Here is a 19986-nt window from a genome sequence, read left to right on the forward strand (position 1 = left end):
GCCTCTTTCTTTTTAAAGCAATCTTTATGATTGTCTGTGCATTACTTCTGCTTATTTCAAAAATTGCTGACTCTCACTCAGCTCTTGGATAAGACTTATTGTGTCCTCACAAGGGAAAGCAGACAAGGTACAAAGGGAAAAATAGCCTGAGAAGCGTCAGTTTCTGGATGTGAGGGTATTCATTGTGAACAGCTGTGATTCTGCAAGCTGGAAAACAATTGATTATGAAATACCTTGTTACAAAATATTTCTTGGAGGAATCTTGACTTGATAATCATACATCACAGGGTTTTGAGCAAATAACTTCAGCGTTCTCTAGATTCTGGAACCCACTCCGCTTCCCAACCAGTATCTCTCTGCTGTGGATTTCCAAGAGCATTCTAAAGCTTCTGCTTTAGGATTTATGACAGGATTTTAAGGCAGTTAAAAGATTACTCTGTTTGACATCATCTAGACACATGGGAAGTCCCCGAGTATGCTTTCTGCTCTGTGCTGCTGCTACCCACAGGTTGGCAGTTTGAAATCATCCATGGCTCCTCGAGAGAAAGATGAGGCTTTCTATTCCCGTAAAGATTTACGGCCTTGAAAACCCACAGGGGCAGTTCTACGTGGCCTATAGGGTCTCTGTGAGTTGGAGTGGACTCTACGGCAATGAGGGAGTGAGACTTAAGTGAAAGATTGGTGGTTCTAATCCACCCAGTGGTCCCATGGAAGAGGGACTGACAATCTACTTCTGTAGCATCGCTCTTCTCATGGCAGTGAAGTGCTGTTGAGTCTACAGGCAACTCATCGGGACCCCCAGTGACAGAGGTGCCCTGCTCCTCCAGTGACAGAGGTGCCCTGCTCCTAGAACTGTCTCGGATGTCACATTTGCAGAAGCTGACTCCAGCTTCCCTCCTGCAAAGCCTCTGGGTGGGTTCAAATGACCACCTTGTTGGTTCGTGCATAACCCCTGTGCCACTAGGGATCCTTTACAAGTCATTGCAGCCCTGGGGAGTCTCCAGGAGGGAACACAGTTCTTTCAGAAACACGTGGAATCACCCACCACGAGTCATAATTGGCCTGGTGGCAGTGGGCTTGGTTTAGACCAATAGAACTCCACTTAGAACAGCTTGTTTGTATACAGATCTAAAGGCCTTGAATTAGCAGACACCTCCGTTGATTGCAATGTTTATGGAATCTATTTCTAGGAGCAAGAAAGCAAATGCTGTTGAAGTACTAACCCAGCCTTTCGCTAGACACCAACTCTCATGAGATGATGGTTTGGGATTCATGAAAAATCTGTTTAATCTCCTGTACTTGCTGAGCTATAACTACATTGTATGACAATGATTAACATTCCAAAATGACCCAAACCCACAGCAAAACCACAAATCAGTAAAGATCCTCAAAAGTTTAAGAGCAACATATTTTGAAAAAGCTGTTTAACCCTCACTATCAAATCTCATATTACATATGTTAATTAAGTTTTACTACCGCTTCAAAAAGAGAGTCAAACTTCTTTCTAAGTGAGATGGTTCGATGGAGTAGTATTTCACTTCCTGTTTATCTGAGAAGACACTCTATCAGAATATTCAAGTTTCAGGTATATTTTCCAGGTTAGACCATAGATTTAGATTTCTTTACCAATATAACTAATGACCCAGTATCTGTCTAATTTTTAATTCATATGATTTTAGTATTCTGTAGAATAGGATAAAATTATACTTGAGAAAGTATGCAACTGGCTAAGGGAAGAATCCCTAGCATAGGTGTTTTGTTTGTTTGTTTTAGCTTTTGAATGAGAAAGTTTGGGGGCAGGCAATAAAAAAAAGAAGCAAATTACCTCTTTTTGATGATGTGAGTAGGGTTGGGACAGTGTCTGGCAATGGTGGGCTACAAGGACTCTTGGTTGTCGGAGCATGTCATTCTCAAGCATATTGACAGGAGGTCTGGACTATATTTTAATCACTAGCCCTTGACTGAGCCAAGACTGATATGAGATTTGTTTATTATTTCCATCTACTTGAAAGTCTGCAGGAATATTATTCACCACTCTGGGCTGTCTTCATCCAGGCAACCTTCTCTTGGCTTCCTTCCATCATGTCTGGTTCCAAGATCAGTTATGGAATCAAACGTCAAATGCTCGGGTTTGCCCTCCTGGACAGTAGAGGCAGCGTGCAGTCTGTGCTGTGTGGCGGCCAGCCAGGCTACGTTTGCAGGCAAAGGACATCCTACCTTTGTGGATGTACTTGAAGTCCTAACCCTCATGGCCATTGAGTCAACTCTGACTCATGGTGATCCTCTGGGACAGTGGAGATCTGCCCTGGGGGTGGGGGGTTCCCACGGCTCTGACTCTTTACAGGGGGTAGAAAGCTTCCTCTTCTCCTCCAGAGCAGATGGCTTCCAATGGCCGACTCTGTGGTTAGCCACCCAACTTGTAAGCCATTACGCCACCCCTCAGGGAGCCTTGACCTTCATGAGTCATTTGAAGAAGGACATGAGGCAGAAGTTAAAATACATAATTGCAATGGTGCCTACTAAAGTTTTCACTCTGATCAGCACAAATTCGTACCCCTTGTTCTGTGCATCACTTAGCCAGAGAGAACTGAGCTGGGGCTTATCACAGAGTCCTGGCTGTGTTGTTTAATCCGCATGTTGTTTTTCGGTGTCCTAATGATGCCTCGTGCTTTTTGCCCTTTTGGAATGGAGCAATGTCCTACCCTCTGTAATTCAAGGGGGGACACTCAAATACAGCTCCACAAAAATGTTAATTTCCTATTCATATAACAAATGCTTTCTATTCATTCAACAGATGTTTATCAATGGACCAGAGGCTGATGTATGTGCTGAGAATGCAGTAGTGAACAAACCAGACACAATTCCCATCTTCATGGAACTTAGGGTTTGCATAGGAAACTGATATCGATTAAATAAAAATTTAGAATAGTTAACATTATTTTTAGAACCATCAATGAGAAATATAAGATATATTCAAAGATTGTAAGTGAGGTTAGTTTGAGAAGTCAGGAAATGACATTAATATGAATGGAGCGGTGAGTAGGAATTAGCCATGCAAAGTACTGGAGAGCAGGTGTAAAAATATATGTATAAAGACCCTTAGAAACGGAATAATGAGAGTATTTGAGGAACCGAAAGTCAGCCAGAGGTACTGGAGGTGTGTGTGTGTGTGTGTGTGTGCGCGCGCGCGTGTGTGTGTAGGGGGTTGGATTGAGGAGTTTGAGTTCAGTATGAAGCTATGTGCAGAGGCCAGATCATTCAAGGAATGTGGCTATGTTAAACATTTTGGAATTTATTCTAAGGAGAATGAAACAGTTTTAAGAAAGGAAACAACACATCTCAATTTATGTTTTTAAAAGACCACTGTAAGCTTGTGGAGAATTAGTTGAAGAAGAAGCAGGAACAGACATAGAATATAACTATTTTAGTTTAGGATACCATCGTAGCCATTTGGCATCCAGGGATGGTGCTGGAGTGGGGAGGAGGTCATAGATTTTGGGTGTATTTTGTTGATAAAATAGTCAGGACTTTGGAAAGAATGAGAGGGATGCAGGATAAAGAAACCACAAATCTTACTTCCAGGTTTGAGGGTAGCGGATAGAAAAGGTGCTATTTACTCACTTAGAGCAGGCTGGAGTTAGAAGAAATTGCAGAGCGAAACCAAGATTTAATTTTTAATATGTTAAAGTTGATATGTTTTTGAGATATTATAGAAAAGATTTTAAGAAACATTACTGTTGTTATTCTTAGGTACCATCAAGTTGCTTCTGACTCATAGCAACCCAATGTATGTCTGACAGAACAAGCCCTGTCCGCGCCTGCACCATCCTCACAATTCTTATCCGGGAGGCCATTGATGCAGCCACTGTGTCCATCCATCTTGTCAGGGGGACTCTTGCCTGTTTTTCATTGACCTACTTTCCCAGGGATTGGGCTCTCCTGATAGGCAAAGTATGTGAGAGAAAATCTTGCCATAAAGAAAGATCGCAGGTTCGAAATGTTAGTTAGAAATTTGAAAAATTGTATTAAAAGGTAGTGGCATTTTCCCAAGAACTCCTGGAAACCCCTTGTAATTTTTCATGCTCATCAACTAAAGCAGAAGAGGAAACTCAGCCAACCTATATTGGGTTTTGCTTATCCCCAGTTCCTCGTGTTCTGTAGGTCTGAACAGTGCCTTTGGGCCTGAAAAGAACTCATGATTTATCTGCCTATTTTAAGAAGTATGCGATGAGGTCTGCTCAGGTAAACCTTTGCTTTTATGGTTCAGGAACCTGATTTGAAGCCCTTCACGAAGCAGGAGAAATACTCTGCTTTCCTTGTCATTTAAAGATTTGTCATCTTGACCTCCATAACTTTTCTGAACACTTCATGCATCACTGGGAAAAGACTGTTGGAGAACTTACTTGACTCACTGCCATCGAGTCAACGCCGACTCAGAGCAACACCCTATGGGTTTCTGAGACTTAACTCTTCACAGGAGTAGAAAGCCCAGTCTTTCTCCTGCAGAACTGCTGGTGGTTTTGAACTACCAACCATGCAGATTGCAGACAACTTGAAACCACCCCACCTCCAGGGCTCCCTGTTGGAGAAGAATGTTTATGTAGAATGTCCGCATGCTCACTAACTCCCCAATCTACGAGCTGGCCCTCTATTACACTCACTGGTAAAAGACACTCTTCCCAATACATTTCCAGGCTGCAATCAAACTGTCCCTTAATTATTAAAGTTTCCACTCTCATTATAGTTGGCTCCTACCCAAAGTAGACCCTTGACCCTATGACTTACTTGTCTATTTTTTGTTTAGTGTTTGTCAACTCACAAGCAGGGTGCTAGGTCTCACTGCTGCTGCTGTTGTTAGTTTACTTTTGAGTTACCGATGCTGTAAGTTAAAGTCTTGCTTAGGTGAGTCTGACTGGCCAAGTTCAGACCCCGAACTTGCCTGCTGAAATTCTTGGTTACCTTATTTGTGGAGAGTAGAACTGTGCTCCATAGAGTTTCCAAGGCTGGGGGTGGTGTGTGTGTGTGTGTGTGTGTGTGTGTGTGTGTGCACGTGCACTTTTTGGAAAGTACACCAGTGGTTTTATTCCCCCTAGGTGCTGTCGGGTGGATTTTAAACCCCAACCCTTTAGCTCAAGTTAAGTGCTTAATAATTTGCACCCCCAAACCTAAATGACCCCTGGAAAGGCATTTAATGCACAGTGTACATGGTAAATACTCTCAACAGGCATTTGCCAAGCACACAGAGAACTCAACAAATGAAGGAATGAATCAGGCCAGCCTCTGTAAAAGTTAGAAAAGGCTGCAGCGAGGGGCTGTGAGAAAGGACAGTCCCAGGCGAATGGGAGCAGGTGTTGAAGGCATGGGTGTGTCTGTGTTAGGGAGCAGTACCTGCCGCAGTTGAGCCTAAGTTATCTGGGTCTAGCAGCAAGGTTTCAGATGGGAACATTTTATTCGGCCAAATGCTGAAGAGATTTATAGCATTGGCTTTTTTTTTCTCATAGAAAGTTAATAAAGATTTTATTTTTACTTTCTTTTGATCAAGTGATTTTTTCCCCCTCTGTTTCTGGTTTCCTCCTTGTCTTGGAAGCATCTGCTTTTGGCCTCTGCCAAAATCATACCTCAGAACTGATACCAATAAGTTGCAGCTGCCTCAACTTGCACGGCTGTTGCTGCCAACTCTGATATGCCCCCTGGCCTTCCTGCCTCTGCTGTGTAAGAAAGCAGGCTTTCCTGCCAGGACTCTGCCACCCACCCCAGGAATGGCTTCTCCACCATCCCCGATGCTTTGAGTCAAAGTCGTGAGTTGTGAGTCTGATTGACCAGGTGTACAGCTCAATGGCAAGGCTGATCCTAGTTGATGAATGGCCCACATTTTGAGGTTCCTAATGGGAAATTGGTTTGCCTTTTATCAAGCTTCCAAGTTTGTAGTTACAGATTCGTCAAACATGAGACGTGCTTCAAGTACTAATCAATTAAAAAAGAGAGAGAGATCTCCACTAGATTGTCTTCTGCAGAGGAGGAGGGCGGAGCAGGAGCATAAAATAAAGGCACCAGCCCACAGCGGTACTACAAAAGTCGTTTTACATTACAGCCACTACGTCCCATAGGGAAACTGTAAGGTCAGAAGGCCTTTAATAAGTGTGCACCAAGATGGTAGTGATGTATGCACCAGAGAGAGTGAGTTTGATGTCTCTGGCAGTGAAGTAGTGGATAGGAAATGGGTTTGCGTAGGTATTGGACTCATAAGTCTTATTAGCACCTTGGCATCACATGGTGAGGCCCACCTTGCCGTGACCACAGTCAGGAACAGAACAATGGAAGTGTCAGTTTAGTCTGATGCGTCTAAGTTGGCCGATGAAACCACACCATCCCATGGTCAATGTCCATGAGACTGACGCCCTAAAAACCGTAGTCTCAGATGAACTATTTTTCCTCGATCCATTTCTCTTCCAGCCTCGCTCCTGGATTCTTCCTTTTCTGCTCCTTCTGTTCCAGCGTTTTCTTACATTGTTCTTCCTGATCAGTCAGTAGGGGCACCTGAGGGGATATTTGTAGGGCTTGTTCTGGGAGAAAAACAACATGCCAGCTACATATACATACAAAGCAGAGCCACAAACTAACACAGTGAAAGCATAATTATCACTAGAACAAAATCTGACCATCAGATGTTTCTAAGTAAAGTAAATTCCCATGCTAAGTAAATTTGGAATGTTTTGTATTCTTCAATGAAAATAACAAAATCTAAATGCTTCTTGTAAATAACTGGTCAACATGTAATACGTGATCTTCTAAGATGTTCAAATATTGAAGCTCGATGATACAATTTCTTTCTTTCTATTTCTAATCTTGGAAATCAAAAAAGTCTTGTTATCAGTGCCTACACTTCTTCCATTGGTCAAGTTTTGGCTCTTCAGTGAATCTTTCATGTTTGTTGGTCCAGGTATCCACTCCTCTGGGAACGCATGTGGTTAATTGCTGTCTATTCTGCCTTGACTCACGGCAACCTCATGTGTGCAGAGAAGAGCTATGCTCTATAGAGTTTCCAAAACTGACCTGTGGGAAGATTGCCAACCCTTTCTTCCGAGGCACCTCCGGGCAAGTTTGACATAACAATTTTTTGTCTAGTATTCAAGACATCACCCCGAGACGCTTCCCTAGGAATGAATAAGGACTGTCAGAGCATCTCCCTTCCTGTTTTCATCCGGTGGAATTTGACCTCCCAAGATCAAGATGGTTCAGGTGCTTTCTTTATCTCCCCAGAGGTCCTTAGTCTGTATGACTTCCAGTGAAATGTTGTAAATGCAAGGCCATTGTAGTTATAATACCTCTTCCTCCTTTTCCTAAACATTTGTGTTAGTGGGAAGCAGAAGGCTCCTGGTATTTGAGGAGAATATGTACCTAGACATCAAATACTCATGAACCTCTGGTCTTTTACATCTTGCCATTTATTGGTGTTGCTCAGAGATCTGAGTACAGCCTTTTCATTTTCTTTCAGCTACTGCCAATATTTATCTTTCATTTCTTCTGCTTCCCACAATTATCCACCTCTAAACATTATCAGAATTGTCCCCAGGCGTCTAAACTTTAAATTAGATAGTAACGTTTCCATTTGGGCCTTGTTTCATTAAACAAATATGTGGCTGCTACATGATTTTGAAGCAGATACTGTTTATGTGGGAGTTGGATCTGTACCGTGTTTATAGCTAAAGACGAACAAAAAATCAACACTTCATTGGACATGTACTAGCATGTGGGTGAGGTTGAACAAAGTAATTGAGTGTTGAAATCAAATACAGGCCTGGGAAAATATCCCTTTCTGAGGAGGTGGCCAGGCAAGGTCAGCAGCTGGCACATATGGAGATCTCTAAGTGCTAGACTCTTTTGTAGAGCATCCTATCAAAAAGCCCAATCTCCTAACTAGCGTTAGTCACTCTCAGAAGGATTCAAGGTAAACTCTGTCTATAATCAGAAATAAGATATTTCACCATAAAGAAAAACTCATGTAATCTTACTCCATTGTAAATAATTTCTTCCTATTAGCCTCTCATCATCCATCCATCCATATATCCATTTATTTATTGTTGCTTCTGCTTTTTCAGGGCATGAAACATACAGAGCATTCTTATTAATTTATTTGTGACATAATCTTTATTGCAAAAATGAGTCTTCATAGCACTGCTGGGAAACTGTTGAACTGCTCCCCTCAATGTCAGCTGTTCAAACCCACAGGTTACTCCATGGAAGAAAGATGAGGCTCTCTGCTCTCTTAAACACTGACAGCCTAAGAAACCCAATATAAGTCGGCTATGAGTTGGAATCAACTTGATGGCTATATAGGTTGGTTGTGAGTTGGAATCTGTTCAATGGCAAAGGGGGTCTATGTTATTCTACTAGTTTGCTGATGGTTTGAAATGTGTAGTCATGAGATCAAGGACTTGTAGGTTTTGCTCATGGCTGCCTTTCTGGCCCTAGAACACAACATAGCACAGAACAGACTCTTAATTAATGAGTCCGTGAATGATTTACAAGTGCCATTTAATGTATAGAAAATCATGGGTCGTTTTTTCCTCTTATATTGACCTCAAGTATAAATACCTCAGAAATCTGAAAAATGTCTCTACCACATATTATATATCATACACAATATTTAAAGGAAAGGAATAGAGTAGAATAATTAAATAATTTTGACTGGCAAAATCTAAGGGCTAAAAATAATCTCAATATACTGTATGATCTATTTGCCCTACCTACTCTTGCAGTACCAAATAAAGGAGAATTCACTGCTTTCCCAAGTACAATTTCTGCCAGGAAAGAGCCTTAATACCTGAAAATTATTTTTCATTTTATTTTTTTCCCTTGGAATGGGAGCTTTCAATCTCACGAATCTGTAAACGTTAAAGTTTTTCCTGTAGTACTGTGTAAGTTATAGGCCACAGTTTTCACCTTCCCAGTTTAAAAATCTGAGTTTAGTGTTTTTTTTGGGAGGGGGCTGAATATTAATCTATAATTTCCACATTGCCTCTAGTCTCTATATGCCCATACTCCCCTTGCCCCCCACCAGCTTTTTGCAGTGAATTACTGGTTGTACACTTTACTTTGGGGTGAGTACAACTGGGATATTGTGTGCTGAACATATTATTTAATGCAACATATGAACAGAGTGATTTGAAGGTTAAAGTTCTAAAATAATGGCTACAGTGAGGGAACATAAAATCATTTTACGGAAAGTGAGAGGTAGGACGTTGTACTACTCAACACAGGTTCACAGGGAGCATGGCTCTAAAGTGCTTCAGAGAAGAAAGGCAGTGATTGTGGGGCTACAAGGGACCGGCAGGGAAGCTGCCGGGATGGAATTGCACAGACCACTGTGCTTCTCGGCACTGTTCAGTTTTAATCCTAGGGTTTAGTCTCTCAGAACCCAGGAGATAGTGGGTTGCCTGACAGAGGGTACTAATTGAACTTCATCATAAACCTGTTATTTGAAGCCTGGATGCATGTGTACCGAGAGGGCAAGGGCTAGAGGGTGAGGCAGTATGGGAAACAGGACAAGATTAGTGGGGATAATATTGTAATGTTGTTGGTAAGTGCCTTTCAGTTGGTACTGATGTGTACCGTGGTCAGAATATAACAAAATGAAAGTTTGCCTGACCCTGCACCATATTCATTTGCTTGGTAGGCTGAATGCACACTTGTGGCTCCTGAGTCAATCCATATCATTGAAGGTTTCCCTAATTTTTGTTGTCCTTCTACCATACCAATCATGGTGCCATTTTCTTTCTTTTTTATTTTCTTTTTCATTTAGATTCTTAACAATACATTAGCATTATTAATAGCAAACACAATTTACACTGTAATAGAAAGATCCGCCATTTAAGAAAATAGCAAACAGGCTGTGGCCCTCAGTTGGTCCACTGCGGTGCTAAGGGTCTGGCAGCGGGCCCCGGAGCCTCGAGGGGCTGGGTGAGCCGGCTCCCCTCGTCCCTGGGCTCCCGGGGAGGTGTGTGTCTTGTTTTGCAGGCGCGGATTTTTCTGGTCCCGCCATCATGGCCAGGGCTCTGCCTTGGACTGCTTCCTCGGACTCCCGCAGTCCAGCAGTCCCCTGACTCCTGTACCCCCGCAGTGTCCATGGACAGAGGTGAACAGGATCTCCTCTTGGTCCACCATCCTAACATGTCCGAGAACCCCCGGGTCCTGCGAGTGGTTCTCCTAGGAGCCCCAAATGCAGGAAAGACAACACTCTCCAACCAACTCCTGGGCTGAAAAGTCTCCAAGAAGGCACACACCATGCGTTGCCAAGCTCTGGGGGTCATCACAGAGAAGGAGGCCCAGGTGATTCTCCTGGACACACCTGGCCTTATCAGCCCCATTCAACAAAAGAAGAACCATTTGGAGCACTCTTTGCTGGAAGATCCTTGCAAGAGCAAGGAGTCTGCTGATCTGGTTGTGGTTCTTGTGGATGTCTCAGACAAGTGGGCTCGAAACCAGCTTAGCCCGCAGGTGCTCCGGTGCTTGTTCTCCCAGGTCCCTAGCATGCTTGTCTTGAACAAGGAAGATTGTTTGAAGCAGAAATCCGTTCTCTTGGGGCTCACGGCATCCCTCACTGAAGGTGTGGTCAATGGGAAGAAGTTCAAGCTGAAGCAGGCCTTCCACTCGCCCTCCAGCACCCATGGTTCCAGCCCGGAAGTGAAAGGCCCAGGCACCCAAGCGGGGGGAGGCCCTCAAAGGGCAGGCTGGCCACACTTCCAGGAAATCTTCGTGTTATCAGCCTTAAGCCAAGACGATGCGGGAACATTGAAGCAGTATCTCCTGGCGCAGGACCGGCCTGGGCCCTGGGAGTTCTACAGTGGAGTCCTCACTACGCAGAATCCTGAGGAGATCTGTGCCAACATCATCGGTACCTGCCCCAGGAGGGGCCCTACAACAGCCAGCGGAAAGCCCATGTCTGGGAGGAGGGGCCGCTGGCCGGCTGATGATTCTCCAGAGGCTTCTGGCGCCCAAAGAATCCCATATGAGGCTCCTGACTGGTCCGAAGGGGCAGCCGATTGCCCAGATTGCGCAGGAGGCGGCCCGTGACCTCACGGACGGCTTCCTCTGCGACGTTCAGCTCCACCTCTCCGTGAAGCTTCTCAAGTGACCACCCTCTCGTGCCCCTCCCTGGACAGCCCGGCCTGAGCTGCTGACCAGGACCGCCACTGCCCAGGGGCCCGTCGGGACTGGTGAAGAACACGGGCAGTTGACGGTTTTGCTGGCCAGTCTGGCCTTGTCAAGTCTGCGTGGCACCTGCCCAGCCACTTTTCTTGTTGGAGAAAGAAACTCGCTTTAGCTCTGTCCTCAGGCAGCTCCTCTGACTGCGGCCATCGCCCTCCAAAGGCTCAGAAGTTGGCTGCCCCCGCGGGGAGCAGTGTCGTCCTGTTTCCAGCTGGCTTGGACCCTCGGCATCTTGCCGAGGGGCCAGTTGTGTGCAGGAGACCCAGTCCTCCAGGTTGCTCCAGTGTGGGCATGGTCCAGCATCGTCTCCCTCTGAGGCGTTTTGACATTTCCATCAGCCCCAGGGTTCAAAGCCTATCAAACATTCTTAAACGGTAAAAAAAATTAAACAGACTCTGTCCCACAGGAAGAGGTTTTCCATGCTTCTCCAGCTTCTTGTACTTGGCTTCCAGTTTTTTTGAATATGCATCCAACTTGTAGGCTGCCTGCTCAAGAGCTGTTACCTGCTCCTCAATTAAATTGATCTGATCCAGGTAAGGCTGCAGTCCAGCATACTTCTGGTTTAAGGCCTTTAGGTCCCTACTAATGTTTACAGCAACATCTCTCATTTCAAGAGACTTCAAGCCGGTTAGTTTGTTCATTTTTTCCAGAAGCTTATAATCTTCACTGGTGGCCATCAGCTCCCCAGTCAGGTAAGTGGCCATCTTCGAGAACATGTCCGGCACAGCTCGTTGATGTCCGCCTCAGCAGGCTCCTTGGTTTCCTCAGAAGTCTCCATCATGGCGTCATCTGGGACTGGCTCATCGCTTGGGCCAGCCAGGACGCCCTCAGACACTGCCTCCACCATGCTGGACCGGCCGCCATTTTCTAATGATTCATCTTTCCAAAGTCTTGCCATCCTCCCTTCTAAGTCGTGTCTTGTTTATATTTCTAAGACTTATTTAAAAATATATACTTACCAGTCTTCTATTTTATGAAAATACAACAAGGAAGCAGATTTAGGCCTCTATTTCAATCTTACCTCAATACAAGATTGGTTTGTTCTAATAATGTGGCATGGTATGACACCATCTTCCTAATACAATCGCCAAAGACAAAATGTGTGCATAAGCAAATGTGGTAAAAAAAAAAAAAGCTGATGGTGCCAGCTATTAAAAGATATAATGTCTGGGGTCTTAAAGGCTTGTAGTTAAACAAGCGGGCATCTAGCAGGGAAGCAGCAAAGTCCACATGGACAAAGCACACCTGCCTGTGTGATCATGAGGTGTCGAGGGAAGAGGTATCAGAAGTTCAAATACAAGTAACCAAATTGATGTGAAGGGTCATGGATGTAGTGGAGACCCCAAATCCATCTGTAAAATAATTGAGCAGTCCCTTTGAAAAGGGCCACGTGGAAAGCATGGTAACTCCAGGGTGCGGTATTGCACCGATGAACCACATAACTATTCTCTAGTTAGCTAATATTTCTTCCCCTTACTATTATATATTTTATTCATTTTACCTCATTAATCATGTTACATTTGTGTATGTTCATTTGTATATTTAAGATCATTCAGTACATGGAAGCCAAGATAGATAACCCTTCAGAAATAGTAATAGGAGTAATCATTCCTTGACTGTATGGGAAGGGAGTTGGGGATAAGGAGCTAATAGCATTGATGGCTGATTAACCCACTCAATGGGCTCAAACAGTAGAATTGTATGTAAATGGATATATTAGCTTGTGTAAGATATGGCAAAAAATACTATTATAAGGGGGGAATAGGGGATTCCTGGGGGCGGGGCTAGGAAGGAGGGGATAAAAGGGAGCTGATATCAAGGAGTTCAAGAAGAAAGTAAATGTTTTGAAACTGATTGTGGTAGCAATTGTACAATACTGCTTGATGTGATTGAACTATGAAATGTTATAATATCGATAAGAACTCAAAAGAAAATGATTAAAAATTTAAAAAGAAAAGAAATCATACAAGAGATTATTAAAATAAATATATTCATATTCTTCAACACCACAGTTCATATGCACCAGCTTATCTTCTCTCTTAATTGTCCAGCTTTCACATACACAAGAGGTGATTTAAAAGATCATAGATGCTTTGAGTGAGACACACTATAGGTATCAAATTGATCTTTTCACGATTTAAAACTTCAAAGTAGTCTGTGTTAATCTGGATTGACTAGAGAAGCAAATTCATTGACAGTCATAAATGTATAAGGAAGGGTTTTATATCAAAGAGCAATTGTATATTGAGAAAATATCCCAGACCAGTCCAGATCAAGTCCATAAGTCCGATATTAGCCCATATGTCCAATACGAGTCCATAAATTCCTCTTTAGACTCACTTAGTACATGCAATGATGCCACGTGCAGGAAGATCACAGACTGGTGGGTGGAAAGTCTTGTGGATCCAATGGCAGTGGCAGTATTTCCAGAGTTCTGGCTGCCATCAGCTTGGCTCCATGTGGCTTGTCAACAGTAATGTGAAGCAGAGAGAAAGAGAATCTTCAAGAGAAGGCCACGCCCACAAGGAGGTTCATCAGGCTGTGACTTGGTTGACAGGCTAGATTCCACCCCTTCATTCTTTTATCAAGTTGACGTGAAATTGTCTAACTACCACATGAACCTTTGCAGCAGATTTTCCCAAAGCAATATGTTGTTTAACAGTTTTATTTTAAATAATAGTATTACAATAGTTGCCTTTTATTGAGTCTCTAAACTATTTCCTAGTCCAATGCCAAATATTTTATATTCATATTCTCATCTTGTCTTCACAACCCTTTCAGGTGATATTATATCTATTTTACATAGGAGGAAAATTTATCTCTGGAAGGGTTCATAATCTTTTCAAGGTCACAGAACTCATGCATGGGATAAAATAGGAATTCTAATATGTCTGATCTGATTCCAAAGCCCAACTATATCTTTCTAACTAAAGTGAAAGGCAAAAAAAGGATCAAATCTATATAAACCAATATAGATTCATTATATGAACCTTAGAGAGTTAAGAATGAATGACTAACTCAAGTCGACTTGTAAGTTTATAAAGTACTATAAGTTTTGATGAAATTCTGGTGAATTTTGATCATTTTATGTGTCTTTTATCTCTATATTTTTCTTTTTGTACTTATATTTATATCTATGTAGAAAAATATATTTACATTCATATAGATAAATATTTGGCAATACATATTTTCCCCGGTATGCATACACACATATAATTGAGATCAAATAGTATATGTTGATTTTATGGTTTGCCTGAAAAAATATATGGTCTTCAAAATTCTTTAAAATCAACATGCTTTATGATTGCCTAACACTCCATGGAATATATAAGTACATATTATGATGCACCTATGTTTGGATACAAGTTCAATTTTTAAAGTAATATAACTACTATTGTAGTGAACATTATACGAGTATATCATAAGTATGCGAATTTCAGGTTATTTATTCATGATAGATACCTGCAGGTAGAATTATTAGGCATGAGTACAGTTTTGAAGGTCCTTATAAACCTAATAATAAACCCACGAAACGCGACCAAATGGAGAAGAACTCACAATCAGGATGTGAAAGGTTTGTTACCAACCTGCAATATGTGGATGGCACAACTTTTCTTGCTGAAAGCGAAAAGGAGGGACGCACTTACTGATGAAAATCAAGCACTGCATGGATGGAAACTTAATGGAAAGAAAACTAGAATCTTCACAACTGGAGCAATAGACAGCATCATGATAAATGAAGAAATGATTGGACTTTTCAAGGATTTCATTTTGCTTGTATCCACAATCAGTGTCCATAGCAACAGCAGCCAAGAAATCAAATGACATATTGCATTAGCAAATCTGCTGAATAAGACCTCTTTAAGGGCAAATGTGTAGCTGTGAAGACTAAGGTGTGCCTGACCCAAGCCATGATATTCTTGATCACTGCATAGGCACACACATGCTGGATAAGGAAGTATAAGGAAGACTGGAGAAGAATGGGTGAATTTGAATTATAGTATATGTTTGAAGAATATTGAAAATACCATGGACGGTCAAAAGAATAAACGAACCCGTCTTGGAGGAAGTACAACCAGAATGCTCCTTAGAAGTGAGCTTGGGCTCATATCCACTGGACATGTTAACAGGAGAGATTAAGCCCTGGAAAAGGATATCATGCTTGGAAGAATGTCAACGACAATGAAGAAGACCCTTGAGGAAGTGGAGGGGCACAGTGACTGCTAAAGTGGCCTCAAAAACAGTAACAATTGTGAGGATGGCCCAAGACCAGTCAGTGTTTTGTTGTTGTACATTGAATCATTATGAGTCATTGGAACTGGCTCTATGGGATGTAAAACTAACAACAACAAAGTCAAACCAAACCCATTGTCATTGTGTCTATTCCAACTCATAGTAACTCTTTAGGACAGAGTAGAATTTCTCCATAGATTTTCTGAGATCGTAAATCTTTATGGGTACAGTCAGGCTCATCTTTCTCTTGGAGAGGTTAGTGGATTCAAACCACTGACCTTTTGGTTATAAGCACCACCAGGTCTTCTAAAGCCCTTAATTCTCAAGGTCATGTAACACTTGTCAGTTTTGGTACCTACTGTCAACATATGAGAGTCCCATATCAGTCACTGAATATAATACTATTAAACAGCCTTTGTCAAGTTATGATTAAAATGGCACACTGGTGTTTAAAACAGTCAATAGTGAGTTAAGATACATTTTGTATGTGCTATGCCATCATTTTGGTTCTTTAGTTGATGTCAATATTGCAAAAATTTGACTGCTTCTTTAGTTTCTCTTTTATTTTACTATTATGTGGCTTCAAGGCCACCATTTATGCTACTTTGACACAGGGACGTTGGGTGCCTTGTAGTCTATGGAGACAGCTCGGAATGAATGTCTCTTCTTTTTTGGGGGGCCACTGAGCAGACCTTCCAACCAAGCAGGCCTGGGGCCAGCAGTTACCATCAGAGGGGCGCTGACTCATGACAGCACCAGACGTCAATAGAAAGCTGGGCTCTGTACGGCCTTCCATGGCCATGCCATCTTTCAGTGCCTTCCTTCTGAGGCATGTCTTGGTAGGTTTGAACCAGCAGCCTTTCGGTTAGTAGCTGAGTGCTTACCAAATTGCACCACTGAGAGACTCCCTGGTCTCTGTAACCACATCCCTATTGGTGGTAAAACAAAACAAAAACCATTGCCATCAAGTTGATTCTGACTCACAGTGACCCTGTAGACAGATTAGAATTACTCCATATAGTTCCTGAGGATGCGACTCTTTATCAAAGCAGATGCTCTTCCTTTTACTTCGGCAGAGTTGCTGGTGGGTTGGGTTTGACTTTCCTGTTAGCCCAGTGCTTAACCGACCAGCACTTCGAGGGCTTGAACATAGTCCTTGACTGCCCAAGTGTCTGAAGGCTACTGTTGTGTTGGTGACATCAAAGCCACAGCTTTCCCATGGCTCCATGACCAGTCAAGTCCAACAGATTTTAGAGCAAGTTACCAGTCTCTGTTCTTTGCTGTAGCGCCTCTATGTGAGAGGTCAGTGTACACTACTCTTCTTAGGTTCACTCTGGAACCCAGCTCAGTAGTCTGGAAATGTCTCCTTTACTTTGATTCACTTGTCTGCTCCCTAGGTGGTATAATGACCACTTTTCAGAAACCTTGGCGTCACCTCTCTTTTGTCTGATTCCTGCCTGCCATCAATCCCTACTTAGGATGGATGGAACTTTTCTCTTGTCCTTTGAACTTTGGAATTTGAATTCTCGCTGTTCCTTGTTCCCAGCACATAAATCCCACTACAGTTTCTTTCTCCTTCCCCCTTTCTTCTACAACCCTCCTATGCCCCTGGAAGAATTTGGAATTCACTTGAGTTGTCTGCATTTCAAGGGGGTTGTCAGCAGTTCAAAACCCCCAGACTCCAAGGGAGAAAGATGGGAGTTTCCACTCCCATCAAGAGTAACAGTCTCAGACAGTCACAGGGGCTGTTCCACCCTGTCTTATGGGGTCACTGTGCGTAGGCCTTTGACTTGATGGCATGGAGTTGGCTTTGGTTCTAATTTAGTCAAAGATGAGGACTTAAGTGCCTGAAGCTCCGATTAGATCTTCTAAATGTGACCTGGCCAAGATATTTAAGTCTTTGTTAGCCTCAGTTTCTTAGTCTATAAACTGAAGAATCATTCTTTCTTTGTTTGTTGCTAAATCCATGTTTATTGAGTGCATACTGTGGGAAAAGTGACCTTAATCTTTAATTTAGAAATTCAAACTTCTTCAAGTCAGCAAATTCTTTCAAAATAATGGCTATGCATTTTTTATTTGGCCCATATGTTTCCAGAGTAGTCCAACATTCTTTTACAACTATGTCCTATTTTACTAAAAGTGGGGAAATTTCACTTCACCACCATCCTTCCTCCTGTTATATCAGGCTATTGAAGACTTTAATATTTCTAGAAATGTGACATTTTTATTAAACTGACTTCTAAGTTAACTTCTGACTGTTAAAATATAAACTTTAATTTCGCTAGAAATTCTGTGTTTCTCCTATAAATATTTAGCATTGTTAAGTAAGTTAAATTCTTCTTGGTTCAGGCAAGGAAAAGAGTAATCACTGGATTAGATGGTTTTAGCTTAAATGTAAGTGTATATTTCCATAGAGGTTTAAAACCATTGTACCATTGTATTAATCATCAGTCCTTTACCAACAGAATATTTTTGATTCATTAGTTGCATAAAGAAAAAGTTTAATGCTTTTTCTACTGGATGAAATGGGGAGTAGCAGAAAATAAAACGATACTGTTTTAGAATTAAACATTGAATTCTTCCTAATATTTTTTGCCTTCTTTTTAGAATGGATAACATGGAAGTGGTCAATCCAGTGGGAAGAATGCTGCTCTATTCTGGGGATTGCAATCAATGTTACAAAACAAAATAGATGACCTGTTGAATGGAACCCTCATGTGCTCAGTAAACTGTCACCCAAATCACAATACAAAGGGGATGAGTTGTAGGTATGTTCCTGTGTTAGTATGCATCTATAGCACTCTGTGGATGTATTTTCTCTTTTGTTTTGAAATTATTTTATTGGCATATGATTCACACATCATACAATGTGATAGTTCAATCCTATTAAGAACAATTGTACAATCACCACCAAATCAATTTTAGAACATTTTCTTTGTTCTTGTACTCAGTGTTGATAGCCACACCTTTCCCCACAACCTCCCTTGGCATGTCCTTAGGTAATTATTAAGCTAATTATTGACTAGAGATTTGCCTATTCTGGATTTCCTGTACAAAATGAACCCAAACCAAAATATACAAAATAAAACTAAAAGACAACAAACAAACAAACAAATAAAAAATATCCAACAATGACAAAATAAAACAGAGAAAAACCTCAATTGAAAAGAAAGTTTCACATATTAAATATTGGGAAAAGTTTGAAATGGATCAAAAGGGATGTCAAATGATAAAGTGTTACATTGTAACCTAACTGCACCCTCCATAATCTATATTATAATATTCTCTATCTGATAGCAAAGCGATTCACATCTCTGGACAATGGTCAGAGATTTAATCCTCATGGGGACCCTGCAAATAGATTTTGGGCATCCACTGTCATCCATAATATTTTGAAAACTTAGTGTTGAGAATTTAACTTCTGATACTATTCTCTCCTCTGGATTGTGATTTTATTATTTATAATCTTTGCATCACACAGGCTGGTGTGCTTCTTCCAAGTGGGCTTAGTTGATGCCTCACTTACTTGGCTATGAGTATTGAGACAAGCCTTTAAGACCCTCGGTGCTCCTCTTTCTGATAGCACCATCTAATTTCTTTTGCCCTGTTCCAAGCCCTTCCTGTTCATCTAGTCACTTAAGCTTTTGATCTGTGCAAATCAACAATTCACATACCACAGTCTCGAGAGCTGGCTTTTACACGTATAACTCCTTTTGTCAACAATGCTCTAAATGTTATTCCACTGGCTAAACAGATAATATCACTAGAGTTGCTTTGTGCCCTATGGGAATGATTTATAATCTTCTCAAACAAAATGATAATGCTGTTTCTAAAATGAACCAGGGACCTATATAAGCCATAGCTGTAAAATTAGACTTTAGATTCACACTCAACCTTAGCCCTAATCTAAGAACAATTCGTTCTTAAGACATGGCCCTAACTAGATACCCTCATGGACAGATCACTGAAGATATGGGTACTCAAGTGAAGTGTGGTGTTTACAGTACTTTTATTCTGGAGTAACATGCCTCCGTAAAGACTCAAAGATCATATATTATATGTTCTAAAATGATTGAGTGAACCAAGGCTCATTTATAAATCTGCCAATATCACAGCATCCCAGAATGGGCTGCTTTTCTAGTCTGGAGATTGATGACTTTTTGATGTGATTCAATATACCATGCCTAGTTCAATTTTTGTCTCAGAAAATAAATAAGGACCATAGTAGTTATTTTTTACTGATACTGCTTTTCAATCTTTTTATGGGATTCCTGTATTGATTTGCATTTTAAAATGTTTTCCCCATCTGACTCTCCTGCCACTCTAAATGATATCAAGAGTCTTATTGATTTAGATGAAAATCTTCATGAAGTTTGAAGAAATTATTTTTTATTTACAAATTTCAAACAAGCCATCATTTACCATAATGAACAGCCAAGTCCTAAGAGGGCATTTATACATTAATCTTTAATGCTTTTACATGTGACTTAGAGCTAAAAAAAAAATCAAACAATCCAAGACAATGTATGGAATCTCAAGACTTTT

The 19986-nt window shown here is 41.5% G+C and overlaps 1 long non-coding RNA gene and 2 pseudogenes across 1 annotated transcript in view; 2 read left to right on the top strand and 1 right to left on the bottom strand.

Moving 5' to 3' along the window:
• LOC142424401 (uncharacterized) overlaps positions 1–19699 on the top strand; it is a 59888-nt gene extending 40189 nt beyond the window's left edge. Inside the window, exon 3 of the long non-coding RNA XR_012779366.1 lies at positions 18049–19699. This is a non-coding gene — a long non-coding RNA (uncharacterized LOC142424401). The remainder of the gene's footprint in view (positions 1–18048) is intronic.
• Positions 9189–11134, top strand: LOC142424738 (GTPase Era, mitochondrial-like; annotated as a pseudogene).
• LOC142424739 (biogenesis of lysosome-related organelles complex 1 subunit 2 pseudogene) lies at positions 11556–12106 on the bottom strand (annotated as a pseudogene).
• Positions 19700–19986: the final 287 nt, after the last annotated feature.

The sequence above is a fragment of the Tenrec ecaudatus genome, chromosome 13 (genome assembly GCF_050624435.1).
Source record: "Tenrec ecaudatus isolate mTenEca1 chromosome 13, mTenEca1.hap1, whole genome shotgun sequence".
Classification (NCBI taxonomy): Eukaryota; Metazoa; Chordata; class Mammalia; order Afrosoricida; family Tenrecidae; genus Tenrec; species Tenrec ecaudatus.